Genomic DNA, 15,405 nt, shown 5'->3' on the forward strand with positions numbered 1-15,405 from the left:
AGGCTGTCCTGCTATGGCTCACGGGCCCAGCCGCTTTGCAGCATGTGGGATCTTCCCAGACCGGGGCACGACCCCGTGTCCCCTGCAGCGGCAGGCGGACTCTCAGCCACTGCGCCACCAGGGAAGCCCTGAAACAGTCTTTTGAGGTCCTTATCACCCCAACTTGGAGACAGCCTACCCAGCTGCAGGCCTGGTCCCAAGGAGGAGGAACCAAAAGAGCCATGTGAATGAAGTTAATTTTACAAACTCTACCATGTATGTCACAGAGTGGTGGAGAATGTCACAGAGAGTAAGAGAGACAGGTACAGTTTCCTCTACAAGAAAGCATTCATTCATTCAAGAAACACCAACTGATCATTATTTGCACCAAGAAATGGGCTAGATGTGGAGGATGCAAAATGAAACTCAGGTCTTTGCCTTTAGGGTTTTCATTTAGTGGCAAGGCAGAGGAGAAAGCCAATAATCAGAGCAGAAATGTGCTACAGATCCACAATCCAAAACTCTTGGGGCCAGATGTGTTTTGGAAAGCAGAATTTTTTTTTTTGCATTTTATAAAAGTACTGTGTTGTATATATATATCATACATTATGTAACACTGCCAGTAGAGGATAGGGCAACACACTGTCATCAAACCCATTAATATTTCTACAGCCAAGCATGTGAATACACACACTAAATGGAATAAATAAAGACTATAAATAGCCTCATGTCAGTTCAGGTCAGATTTTTGCCATCAGATGAGGTTTTTGCCCCAAATGGGATTGCTTCAAATTTATTTAAAAAATGCATGTGAAATGGCAGATAAGGGCTTATGCCTCCACCCAGAGGTCAGGGTCTGTCCAAAAGTCAGGTGAAGATCTACAGATTCCATGCAAACTGTATGAAAATCCCAGTGGCATATTTCACAGAACTAGAACAAATAATTCTAAAGTGTGTATGGAACCACACAAAAGATCCTGAACAGCCAAAACAATCTTGAGAAAGAAGAACAAAGCTGGAAGTATCACAGGCCCTGATTTCAAACTATACTGTAAAGCTACAGTAATCAACACAGTATGGTCCTGGCACAAAAGCAATGGAAACCATGCTTACATGGGCAGTTAATATACAACAAAGGAGACAAGAATATACAATGGAGAAAGAGAACTCTGCTCAGAAAATGGTGTTGGGAAAACTGTACAGCCACATGCAAAGGAATGAAACTAGAACTCTGTCTTCTGCTATACACAAAAATGTATTGAAGACTTGAATGGAAGACCTGAAACTATAAAACTCCTAGACGAAAACATAGGCAGTACCCCCTTTGACATCGATCTTAGCAATATCTTTTTGGATGTATCTCCTCAGGCAAGGGAAACAAGAGCAAAAATAAACAAATGGGACTAGATCAAATTAAAAAGCTTCTGCACAGCAAAGGAAACTATCGCCAAAAGGGCAACCTACTGAATGGGAGAAAATATTTGCAAGTCGTATATCTGACAAGAGGTTAATATCTAAAATATATAAAGAACTCTCACAATTCAACAAAAAACAACCCAATTAAAAACATGGGCAGAGGATCTGAACACACATTTTTCCAAAGAAGACATACGGATGACCAACAGGCACATCAAAAGATGTTCAGCATCAGTAATCATAAGGGAAATGCAAATCAAAACCACAATGAGATATCACCTCACACTTATTAGAATGACTATTATCAAAAAGATAAGAAACAGCAAGTGTGGGGACTTCCCTGGCAGTCCAGTGGTTAAGACTTCGCCTTCCAATGCAGGGGGTGCATGTTTGATCCCTGGTCAGGGAGCTAGGATCCCACAGGCCTCCCGGCCAAAAAACCAAAACATAAAACAGAAGCAATATTGTAAAAAATTCAACAAAGACTTAAAAAAAAAAAAGAAAGAAACAGCAAGTATTGGAGAAGATATAGAGAAAAGGGAACACTCATACACTGTTGGTGGGATTATAAATTGGTACAGCCACCATGGAAAACGATATGGAGATTTCTCAAAAAATTAATAGAAAGACCATATCATCCATCTATCCACTTCTGGGTATTTATCCAAAGAATGTGAAAACACTAATTCGAAAATATATATGTACCCCTATGTTCGTTGCAGCATTATTTACAATAGCCAAGACATGGAAACAACCTAAGTGTTCACTGATGGTTGAATGGATAAAGAAGATGTGGTACATACATACGATGGAATATTACTCAGCCATAAAAGAAATGAAATTTTGCCATTTGCAGCAACGTGGCTGGACCTTGGGGGTATTAGGCTAAGTAAAATACCCTATGATTTCACTCACATGTGAAATCTAAAACGAAGCAAAACAAAACAAGAACAAACAAAACAAAAAAGCCCTTATAGATACAGAGAAGAGATTGGTGGTTACCAGAGGGACAGGGGACTGGGGGATGGGTGAAGGGGGTGAAGGGAGTCCATTGTATGGACTCCTCCTTATGGGACTGATCCCTATGTAAGGTGTACAGATGTCAATTTACAGTGCTGTACACATGAAAAAAAAAGTCAGGTAAAGAATTTTGCCTGGAGGAGATATCACTTGAGCTGAAACTCAAAAGACCAACTGGTATAGAGGGAGATCTTTCCAGCACCCACCAGACAAGCCACCTGCAAAAACTCGAGAAGCCCATAGGGCAACTAGAGCCAGTCCCGAGGGAAGCGGGGTCCTGTTGCTCAGGTGGGAGATGCAGGCAGAGCCGGGACCAGGCAGTGCTGACCACCTGCCTCAGATTCACCTGGGGACAGGTGATAAAAATAAAAAAAACCTCAGGCTCTCACCTAAAGCCCCTCAGAAAATGGAGCCCTGGACACTCCACTTAAATAAGTTCTCCCGGAGATTCTTATTCGTGCTGAAGTTTCAGAACCACTGATTTATTTGAAACACCCTATGTGCCAGGCAGTGTTCTAAGCTGCTTTAGAATTAGGAACACATTTGATCCTCCTGACAACCTTACTATGTAGGTGCACTGTTATTTCCATTTTGCAGATGGGGAAATCAAGGTACAGAGAGTTTTTTAAAACTCATCCGAGGTCACGGAGCCTGTAAGGGATAGATCAGGTGGTCTGGTTTCAGAGTTTGTGCCTTAACCGCAGGCTGTCTTTGCATTGATTTGGGCGTCTTCCCCCCACGTGCAGCCAACAGCAAACCTGGGGCTCTGGCAACCTGGAACGCTGATGAGGCGTCTCTGAAGGTGCAGATCACGCCCTATGTCCCGCCCACCCCGCCCCGGGGACTGGACCACACACAGAGCTGTCTCAGGGAAGCAGAGGAGCTTTGGTCTTTCACCCCTGGGGGCTAGAAGCCACAGAAAGAAGTTGACCAGTTTGCAATCAGCCTTTTGGCCCTGGGGTTCAAAGCCCGTGTCGCTCTGCTCTTTATCTGTGTTACTGCTATCTGTTTCAATAGCTTCTGTTTGAGCAGATGGAGCCAGAGAGCTGGGACAGGGGGTTGGAGTAGGCTGACCGAATGGTCAAGCCTGGAGAGCAATTTGCCCTCTTCTTGTGTCAATTCCAAAAGGCAGGGTTTGGAAATCAAGTCAACAGAGAGCTTTTCTTCATCTCCACACAAACAGCCGTTATGCAGTGTTTGGAGAGAGTTGGGCAATGCTGGACCGAGCTAGGTCAGAGGAAAAGTCAATTTTGCCTTTAAATCCCTAAAGCCAGGTTTGGTTTCCATGATTCTGTCACACGCCTACAGCTCACACCAAAAAGAAAAATGCTCCAGGCTTGTGTATATCCCCCTCCCCCATCCACCCACCAGTGAACTACTGTGGGCATTAGAATGTTCTGGAACATTCTGCCTTTCCCCTCACACTGAGTGACTGTCATCCCTGCACAAACCGTCACCAAGCAACCTCTTTTTGATGGCCCCAGCGTTCCTGTTCAAGGAAAACTGCTCTCTAGCTTAAGCCAATTCGGAAAGCACTGGAGTCGTACATGAAGCAAGAAAAATGGCCAAATGCCAGGGACAGGCATAGCAGCCGTCTACTCAGAGGATTTTAGAAATAGAGGGGGAACATTAGAAAGTATTTGCTCCAAACCCTTTGCTTCTACAGATGAGGAAACAAAGGCTCAGAGAGGGGAGGTTTCTTGCCCAAAGCACCCAGCTCGCACATGGAGAGGCTAAGTCAGAGCCCATTCCCCCAACACCCAGCTGGTTGGATTTTCCCAACACACTACTTAGCCTCTCGTCACTTGTCTTCAAAACTTCCCAGTTCACATTCTTAGTCATCCATTCAGCCTTTTATTTATTCTCTGGAGTATCTTCTATGAGCTAGTGAAGGGCTAGACCCTGAGCACGAACCAATAATAAGGGGCTCAGGTAAGAACTCTTTCCGGTTTCTCCTCCCTCCGTCTTCCCTTCAGAAATGGCACTGGGTGTGGTGTCGCCCCCTAACCAATTAAAACAGACTCTCTGGGGCTGAGCTCCACACATGGCGAGTTTAAAAATCTCCCTGAGAGAATCAAATTCTGTAGCCAAAGTTGAGAAGCACGACTTGAGAGCACAGCTTTGGGGAGGTCACGGGCCCCGATTCCACAGAGGCCCAGGGAACTGGGATGGTGGGGCTGTCCTCGCCTCCAGACATGGCACCCTACACCCCATGGGGCCCTTATACTGGCACAGGCACCCAGGGGCACGCAGGCTGTGATCACACAAGCTGCCAGAGGGCATGTCAAGCCGTCTGGCTCTCTCACCTCGTGCCCTGAGGTGTGTCCTCACGCGGCTGTCGGTTCTGGGTCTCGGCAAGTGGCAGGCTGGACAGCAAGCTAGGCTTCTCTGCCAGTGCGTCCTCACAAGTGGCTCCTGGGGATGCCTTTCGCCGTCCACCAACTTGGCCTGGGGAGGGTGGAGGGTGGGATGTGGTTAGGGGGAAAGGAAGTGACTTCTCAACAAGAGCAGTGCGCACCCCACCAGCTGACCCCTTGCCTCCTTCCAGCCCCAGGGCTCACCCCACAGAGACCAGGGTAGGGGGTGCCAGGACCTGATGGGAGGTCTCCTTCGACTGCCCGGACACCGGGCAGCGTTCATTGATAGCTTTGTCCCTTGGCTGCAATTTCAGAATAATGGGAAAAGTTCCACACAACAGTCTATTACTCAGCCAAGAAAAGAGAGAGAAGAGGCTCTCTGTGTACTGGTACTAAATGATCTCAGAGTTATGTTATAAAATGAAAGTGCAAGGTTCAAAACCCTAAATATTACGGCCCCAGTTTGTATTTCAAAGGTGGTTATAATATACACTTGTCTGTGTTCATAGTCTATACAAGAAACATAACAATGGTTGCTTTGGGGTTGGGGTCTGGGGTTTTACTTTCCACTGGGGGGCTCCATGGATGGTTCAGAGCAGGCACCCGGTAGAGTTAACCCCCTCCCCTAGGCTGAGAAGGCAGAGAGAAGGCCCAATTTAATGTGCCTTTACATCCATTTAGCAAAAGTAAGAAATGAACAAAACAGTGAGGTGATGGACATCACCAATGCATGTTGCATACCAGAGAGAAAGGGGGCGTAGATGCCAGCAGAGGGAAGAGCACATGTTACTTTTACAAAAATAAATCTGCTAGTCATGCATCACCAGCTTCTAAAGAGGATGAGAGGCAGCTTCCAATAAAAGATACTGGTGATTACATATCCTTAAAAAACAGAGGAAAAGGAACAAGAGCCAGTGGAAAAGTGGAGAGGTGGCGAAACGACTGTATCTAGAACTTTAGGCACAGGTCTTTTTTATTAATTGAGGTAACACTGGTTTATAACATTATATAAGTCCCATGTGTACAACATTATATTTCTACTTCTGTATACACTACAGGGTGCTCACCACCAAAAACTGAGTTTCCATCCATCACCGTACAGTTGATCCCTTTACCCATTTTGCCCTTCCCCACCCTGCTCCATCCCCTCTGGTAATCACAACTCTGTTCTCTGTATCTGCGTGTTTGTTTTTGTTTGGTTTGGGCTGTTCATTTGTTTGGGATCTTGTTTTTTATATTCCACATATGATTGAAGTAATATGGTATGTCTTTCTCCATCTGACTTATTTAACTTAGCATAATACCCTCAAGGTCCATCCATATTGTTGCAAGTGACAAGATTTCATCTTTTTTATGGCTGAGTAGTATTCCACTGTACACATATATACCGCATCTTTTTTATCCATTCATCTGCCGATGGATGCTTAGGTTGGTCCCATATCTTGGCTATTGTAAATAAGGCTGCCTGTATCTTTTCAAATTAGCATTTTCATATTCTTTGGATAAATACCCAGAAGTGGGATAGCTAGATCATATGGTAGTCCTAGTCTTAATTTTTTGAGGAATCTCCATACTGCTCTCTGCAGTGACTGCACCAATTTATAATCCTACCAACAGTGTATGAAGCTTCCCTTTTCTCCACACCCTCTCCAACACTTGTTATTTCTTGTCTTTTCGATCACAGCCATGCTAACAGGTGTGAGGTGATGTCTCGTTGTGACTTTGAATCGCATTTCCCTCATAATTAGTGACACTGAGCATTTTTTCATGTGCCTGTTGGCCATGTGTACGTCTTCTTTGGAAAAATGTCTATTTAGCTTCTCTGCCCATTTTTTAATCGGGTTGTTTGTTTTGCTGTCGTTGAGCGGGGCACAGGGTTTTCTCTCATACTCATGTACAGATTACTTGGCTGTACGACGTCTCATTTAAACATCACAGCCACTGAGGGGTGGGGTGCTGTTACCAGCCCCACTTTGTAGATGTGGACACCTGGGTCAGAAAGCTGACTTTCTCATGTCACACACCAGTCAGTGGCATAGGGGGCCCAGGCTCAATTTTTTTCATATTCTGAGTTTCTTTCTTCCACACACATTCCCAGAAGTCTCATACCCTGAGATAGTACCGTACGAGTACTATCAAGACTACCATTTAGGGCTTCCCTGGTGGTGCAGTGGTTGAGAGTCCGCCTGCCGATGCAGGGGACACGGGTTCGTGCCCTGGTCTGGGAGGATCCCACGTGCCGCGGAGCGGCTGGGCCCGTGAGCCATGGCCGCTGAGCCTGCGCGTCCGGAGCCTGTGCTCCGCAACGGGAGAGGCCACATCAGTGAGAGGCCCGCGTACCGCAAAAAAAACAAAACAAAAACAAAAAAAACTGCCATTTACTGATGCCACAGGGCACCCCATGCATACATTGCAACCACACCCCCGAACACGCACTAAATCTATCCTCTCACCAACTGCTGTGTGCTCCTTTTTATTATTTCAATTTTGAACCATGTGAATATAATACCAAGTCCAAATAGTGTAAGAGATCTTACTACTGTCTGATCCTTTTCCATTCTGTTTCTGGCTGAAACTATGATCAACTAGTCCATATTGAAGTGCTAATGCATTAATGGGCCACACACTCAGAAAAGGTGTTAGAACGTTATCGGGAGCCTTTGGAGATGAAGCCTCAGCTGAGAGGTTTCTACCACTCTCAAACCCCAAGACACCACTTTCCTTCCCATGGCAACCACCGCGAGCAATTTTCTCAGATGTCCTTCCAGACACAGTTTACTCCCCTCCCTGTATTTATTGAAATGGAAGCAGGTTATACACGCTGCTGTGTATCCTGCTTTTTTTTTAACCTCATACAGCTTTAAAAGTGTTCTAAGAGTTTTTAAAGAATAGATCTTTGAAATTAGTTTATCAGTTTGTTTAAAAATCCACACATTTCACGATTTTAATGGCTCCAGAATATTTCACTCTGTAAATATACCCTATGTTAATTTGACCAGTGCCTTTCTAATAGATATTTGGTATGTTCTTATACCTTGCTGTACAAGCAACACTGCAATTTTGCACATTGTAGGATAACTTTCTGAAAGTAGAATTGTGCGTCAAAAGCTACAGGCATTTGTAATTTTGAGAGCTATTTCCAAAGCGCCTTGCGGTTTGTAGTGATCCGCACTTTCACCTGCAGTAGGTGGTGCTTGTTCCTCATGCCCTTGACAAGGTAAAGCTAGCAAATTTGTACAAAGAGGCAAGTGTGGGATGCTTAGGCCCTGTGTGGTGTCTGTAGGGGCTCGTGGCGCCTGGGGAGAAGCTTAAAGGTGCTGGTGCTGGGGCACGAGAGGTCAGGCTTCACAGGGGACATGAGAAGCTCTGAGACCAGCTCCCCTCACCTCTCAGTCCTGCCAAAGACGGAGCCAACAGAAATGCCCCATGGTCCACAATATCACCGAGGTTAGTGCCAAGATCTCTCTGCATCTCATCGAGGAATGGTGAAACCCAAGTCTGTGACTGAATCCCACATGCTCAAAGGCAAGTGCCCAGGTTTGCTCATCTTCATGCACAGGTGGTCTCTTGATAGTCGACAGCACATGTGGGGACAGTAGTATAATTAGTTCCCACTCTCCTGGCAAGAAACTGGTTTCTCCAGCAAGGTTGTGAAGTTAAGAGGGGAAAGCTTCATCTTTGCCTAGCCCTTCCCCCTCACTATGCCCTGAAAAAGTGGTTTGATTAGTTGGAGCCTCCAGTGATGACCTTTGACCACTGTCCTCTGGGCTTCTGGTCAGAAGACAGACACCTGTTTAGCTTTCTGAGGACAAGGCTGGCTGCTACCCTTGTTCAGCGTCAGGCAATTTTCTCACCAAAGTTTACTATAGTTCTTTGGGGCTTAGATACTAGTGTGAAGTGTCAGAGGCTAAAACTGCATCCCTACCCTTCATGGTCTCCCTTATCTGTGTTATGCTGTTGGCAGAGATATGGCCTATCTTCCCAGCAGGGAACGACTAAAGTGTCTGTCAGGAACTAAGGGATCCTGGTGCATCTTGATCTACCCTGGGATAAACCCTCCCTGCCCAACTTGGCTGGAAATGTACAGCCACCCCAAGCGACCGACAGTTGTGAGGAGAAGGGTTGAAAAGAGAAGCTATGAAGCAGAGGATGGGAAACCGTACTTGCCACGAGGTGACTGAATCAGAAAACCCCAATGTCGGAGCTTCAGGGAGGTTTTGTCAACCAGCCTCTTAGTTTTCCCAATGGGAAAACTGAAGCCAAGCATGTAGGAGAACTCATCACAAAGCCACATCCCCACCAGCCAGAGCCAGTCTCCACTGAGTCTGGGACGCCTCATCGGAAGGTGGTAGGAATTGCATGGAGATTGACCTTTCGCCCTTATAATGAATGGCGGAAACATTCTCCCTCACTTAAAGTTTGCTATGACGCCAACCCAACCGATGACTATGAGCACAGAAGGTTTGTGGAAGGTCTAGAAGCTTTTCTCATTTCCCAACCAAACCAAAGTCAGCTGCACTCAGTTCAGCCTCCCTTGGAAACACGTGGCTTGGCAGATGGGTCCCCAATGGGAGTTTGGTGAATGCCTTCCAAGGGGATAATCATTAACAGCAAAATACACTTTAAGGCAGATTGATTAGGAAGAATACTCTTCAGGCTGATGCCCACCCCCCCAAATTTAAAGGGTATTGATAGTCTAAGAAAGTTGAGAAATGATTCTTTGGCGCCAACTCTACTGGTCTTTTCTACATTTCTCCCCTTCTCCTTTCCAGCCACTTTGGCCAATAACTCCTGGGGCCTCTAGACAGCTAACCAGTCTGGTCTGCCCCTGCCACGAGTTACTCCAGCAGCTGCGGGTTCATCTCCACATGCCATCTCTGACCAGCCAGCTGGGTCCCAAATTCCTTTTTATTTAAAAAAAGATTTTGGTTTCTATTTCCATTATTGGTAATATGACCTTGGACTTTGCCATGTCTATACTGTGCATGTCAGGCTCGAATAACAACTACTGGCTAACAGCCAGCAAAAGGGAGCATCTTTCCAGACCCAACGAGCATTATTTTCACATTCTAGTAACATTCAGGTTGCAACTATATTCAAAAATATATTTTGTATATTTTTAAATATATGAAGGCAAAGTCCCCTACACAGGCACAGCCTATAATCAATATCAGATATTAAGCGGTTAACATATTGATGATATTGGGTACTAACATAGTTTGAATACTATTTTATTATTTTAGGAAAGGTTGTAATTTGTCTTCCAATCAAGCTCTTTAAATGGCTTTCTGCAGCCTGCCAAACTATTTCCTGAATTTTCACCAGTAGAAATTCAGTCCTTTGTGTCTACCCTTCTAGAGCTCCTCTTTCAAAATGTATAGCCCTCAGGAAGGAGTAGCATTTTCCCCTACATCCTAAAACTCAGCTGATCTCCAACCAACTGCTTATCTTCTACTGAAGATCAGCTTTTCTCCAGTGTTCCAGTTACTGTCTGTTTACTGGTATTACTATTTTGAGGATGGGGGCTATGTCTATGTCATTCATCAATATCTCCAGGGCTTGGAATGGGTATGCAATAACTACTTATTGAATGAATAACACATCAGCCTGCTATGTCAGATCCTCTGCCATAAACTAGCAGTTCTTAAGTATTATAGCCCCTTTCTAAAAAAATCCACAGGGGCTTCCCTGGTGGTGCAGTGGTTGAGAGTCCGCCTGCCAATGCAGGGGACGCGGGTTCGTGCCCCAGTCCGGGAAGATCCCACATGCCGCGGAGCGGCTGGGCCCGTGAGCCATGGCCGCTGAGCCTGCGCGTCCGGAGCCTGTGCTCCGCAACGGGAGAGGCCACAACAGTGAGAGGCCCGCGTACCGCAAAAAAAAAAAAAAAAATCCACAGAACTTTTAAGATCTAGTGATTAAGAAACTGCATAATGACCACAAGTTATTCAGACCTGAATTATTCTCAATTCAGTAAAACACTGAAATAAATGTTTGTTTCATCAATCACAACAGCACCCACATGTATTCAAAGGCTTGGTATACATGTGGATTTTCAGGCCTTTGCAGCCTCTCTGAAGCACCCCTTCCTTATATCTGTAGCCTACAAGAGGGGATGGAAAACTCAAAATTTTGCCAAGAGATGGTCCTGTTCCTAAAGATTAATGAGAAGTAAGAATGATGCTGAAAAGGGGGGATAATAAGGTAGTCAGTATCTGGAAATTAATTCCCCCAGAACACAGTGGTTATTATTCCAGTGGTGGGTCAATATTAAAGTCTAATGTTGATACATGGAAATAATCACCATGTTTGTGCACCCCTATTCCTGGGAGTGGAGGGAGGCCCAGAGCACAGATGGGAATATGGGCTGCAGACCCATGTCCTACAGAGTCTGGAACTCCCATGACTGGTGTTCAGATCTGTGAACCTTTCTCACTTCTTTTCACTTTGGTCCCCATCCCCAACCCCACAATGAGAGGCAGCTCAGAAAGAAAGTGGTGCCAGCTGGTGTGGCCCTTTTGAAGTCGAGATCACAAGAGGCACCCATAAGCTTCTATCCAACTTTAGCTAGAGCTCTGTCGCCCCCACTGTGACCATCCCTCACATGGACTTCACCAAAGCCTCTTAATTTCCTCTCTTGCCCTCCTCCATCCCCGCTCTTCTCACTGCTGAATACATGATCCTGTCTAGATACAAGTGATACCCTTCAATAGCTTCCCAGCGCTCTTGGGATAAAGATGAAACCCCAACCTGTGCCCCCGGGTCCTGCTGGATGGCACCCTGCCTACCTCGAGGTCTCACAGGGCGCCTTCTCCCACTCTATCTGCTCCAGCCACGGGGCTTGCCTGTCGCTGTTTTACACCTTCACACGTGCTGTTCTCTCTGCCTGGTATCCTTCCATCCCCGTCCTTTTGCCTAGACAATTCCTATCCCTCCTTCAGAGCTCAGGCCCAACGTGGCTTCCTGGAGGAAACTTTTCATGACTCCCCTGCTAGATCGGGCCCCCTTCTTATACCTGCTTAACACCCCAGACACCTACGCTGCAAGCACTCTGAGCTGAGTGACTCCCTTCCAGGATAAGTGAAAGCTCCCCTAACTCCAACCCTGACTGGCCCTCGGACTGCCGAGGATCAAAGCCCTCAGCTTCCAAGGTCACTTCTGTTGGTGCTTGCAGCTTTACCGAGACCGCTCATGTCAAGCCAGCAGGCCTGCGTCTGTACAGAAATCCTAGTCCTTTGATGTCGCGCTGCACCTGTCCTCGGCTTTTGGACGAGAGACCATGTCCTCCTCATCTGTTGCCCGTTCAGCAGCCTTGGAGCTCTGCTTCTGATCACACCTCCAAGCAAGGTAAAATCCCAAATGCAGAAGGTCACTGCCCCCACCTCCCAACCACTAGCCCACTCCCCAAGGAACCACCATCAATGATATTCTTTGTATCCTTCAAGGAAGGAAAAGTATGCTATTACCACCAAATAAATATATATACAGATGCACACAAGTATTTCTATATTTTTACTTATACCAAATGTATTCTGATATATTTTGGACTGGGGAGGCATGGGATACACCATCCTGCTTACCTCAATTCCTGGTCTTTTTCTTTTTCTGCACAATTTTACATTGTATGGCTGTGTTATTACATTATTACTTTGTATGCTGTATTATTTATGTAACCAGTCTACCATACAGTAGTCTGCTTTTGTTTTCTGATCTTACAAACAATGCTGCAATGAATATTTTTATATACATGTCTTACTTTCCTTTTGTGAATATATCTATAAGTTCCCAGTAATAGAATTACTGCACCAAGAGGGATGTACTTCCAATTTTAATAGACACTATCAAATTATCCTTTAAAAAGTAAACCATTAACACTTCCAGCACAGCGTTTGAGAATGGCAGCTTGTCCACAGCGTGACAAATACTGGATATTGACCAGCTTTTTAGTTTTAACCTATGAGCTCACTGAGAATTGATCCTCATCGACCTCTCTATAATGGTGAATGAAGTTAACCCTGTTTTCATGTGTTTATTTTGCTGTAAATTCCGTGTTCATATCCTCTCTTTTCCTCATTTTCATCTTGAATTATTCAATCTTGATTTATAAGAATGTTTCCTAAACTGAAGAGGTGAGGCTGTGGTATAGATTGCTATTTTTCCCTAGATTTTTTTTTTTCTTTTGACTTTTATTATTTTAATCATCTAATGTTAGAAAGTCTCGATTTGAGGCTCTGTGTGCTGCTTAAGAATGCCTTGCCTGGCCCAAAATTATATACTTTTTTTTTTTTTTTTTTTTTTTTTTTTTTCTTTTTTGCGGTACGCGGGCCTCTCACTGCTGTGGCCTCTCCCGCTGCGGAGCACACGCTCCAGACGCGCAGGCTCAGCGGCCATGGCTCACGGGCCCCGCCGCTCCGCGGCCGGGCCTCTCACTGTTGTGGCCTCTCCCGTTGCGGAGCACAGGCTCCGGACGCGCAGGCTCAGCGGCCATGGCTCACGGGCCCAGCCGCTCCGCGGCATGTGGGATCTTCCCGGACCGGGGCACGAACCCGCGTCCCCCTTATCAGCAGGTGGACTCTCAACCACTGCGCCACCAGGGAAGCCCCTATATACATTTTTATCAGTTTTAAAGAGCTGGACAACTGCTACTGTCTGTCCTAAAGATTCATCTGGTGCCTAATGATCCCCAGGCCCCTTGAGACACCACAGTTTAACAAAACACTGACAGTTGATCTTCCTTTTGACAGTCCTTGCTGAGATCTTCCCCTATGCACACATTCAGCCAAAACAGCCAATATACTTGAGGTTAATTCAATTGATGTTTTTTCCTGCTTACAAACTGTTTTCTGGGTTATTGATTACTTCCAAATGCCCTTTGCACAGCCTGGATTGAAGAAAACATCCCATAAACTCCGGTCTAATTAAAGCCCTGCTCTTAAAACACAAGAATCTGTTTGAATGCTTTTCCTAAAGCTCTTGGAGAAGATGACTTCCCTGGTTGTCTTTAGTGTTCTACGTGCAGCACCATCAGCTAAACCATTCCTAAGAGTAGCTGGGATTTTGCTGATGGCCTGCAGGTGAGCTTTATGTGTAGGGGGGGAAAGGGGTAAATGGGTGTGAGCTTCACAGGTGACTGGTAGAGGAGATCACAGCAGCACAAACCTGGGAAAAAATCAATATTTCTAAAGCTCTGGCTTCATGGGACTTTCCCCCATGATTTTTAGCTCATAATGTTTTAGAGTTTATAAACCCTTTCATGGAAATCAGCCCATTGCTGTTTTACAGCAATACTGAGGAGAGTCATCATTTTGTTCCTAATATTTTTATGTAGGAAAATAGAGGCTCTGGGAGATGAAGCTAACACAGCTGGGAAGGGCTAAGCTGGGTTGCAAATCTCTTTGTTAGGACTCTGAGTCTACTGGTCCTTCCCCAGTTCTCCCTGTCCTACCTAGTTACATCAACTTTCACGTAACAGAAGAGCTAAGCTTAAATGTAATGCTTATTAAAATAATCATGTGCTCTAAGGAATAAAGAAGTAACTCTAAGGAAGCTGACTTTCAACCTCCAAAAAGAACTGAGCCAGGTCAGTGCAGTAGCAGCACAGGATCCGGCAGCCTCCTGGAATACGTTCGGAAAGGGTTGCCATATAAAATATAGCATCCCTAGTTAAATTCACATTACAGATAAACAATGAATAATTTTTAGTATAAGCAAGCCCCAGATATTGCATGGGACATAATTACCCTAAAAAAATATATTTGTTTATTTGAAGTTAAAATTTAACTGGATGTCCTGTGTTTTTAGTTGCTAAATCTGACCATTCTAATTGAGGAGAGACAGTTTGTCGATATGTATAACAAGATTTGTGATATTCTTGGTCTGAGGAGGTATTAGCTGAGTCGTAGCAGTGACTTCCTAACATAGAATCGAGAAAGGTCACCTTATACCACTTAAGATCTCATAGACAAGGAATACTTTTGCCCATTTTGCTTGGAACCAAGCTAAAAAGTTAATAATGCAATGTATCAAAGTCTTTTAAAAATTACAAAAGATGTGTGCAATAATTTATCTTTAAAAGGTGGTCTTTGCATCATTCTGAAAAAAATAATAATTCTGAAAAAAAGGAACCAACTTACTTCAAAATTCCCTGGTGGTGCAGTGGTTGAGAGTCCGCCTGTCGATGCGGGGGACACAGATTTGTGCCCCGGTCCGGGAGGATCCCACATGCCGCGGAGCGGCTGGGCCCGTGAGCCATGGCCGCTGAGCCTGCGCGTCCGGAGCCTGCGCGTCCGGAGCCTGCGCTCCGCAATGGGAGAGGCCACAACAGTGAGAGGCCCGCGTACTGCAAAAAAAAAAAAAAAAAAGGGTTTTAGTGAATAATAAATTCAGTCAATGGAACACAATGAAAGAAAATGGAATCCAAAATTATTTTTAAGAGTGTTGATACAAGATATTCCTTGTCACAGAAGTATGTTGAGGATGGAATATTGAATGAAAAATACAGGCTGCTATATTATATTTTTGCAAAACAACTGCATTTTGTCTGTTAAAGCACACCTTCCCCCCTCATGTTTTAGCATCTCTGAAATTAGGATGCCTTTAGGACTTAATGGCATGATCAGTGTTATTGGCCAGGCAG

This window comes from Lipotes vexillifer, unplaced genomic scaffold, assembly GCF_000442215.2.
Source record: "Lipotes vexillifer unplaced genomic scaffold, Lipotes_vexillifer_v1.1 scaffold79, whole genome shotgun sequence".
Classification (NCBI taxonomy): domain Eukaryota; kingdom Metazoa; phylum Chordata; class Mammalia; order Artiodactyla; family Lipotidae; genus Lipotes; species Lipotes vexillifer.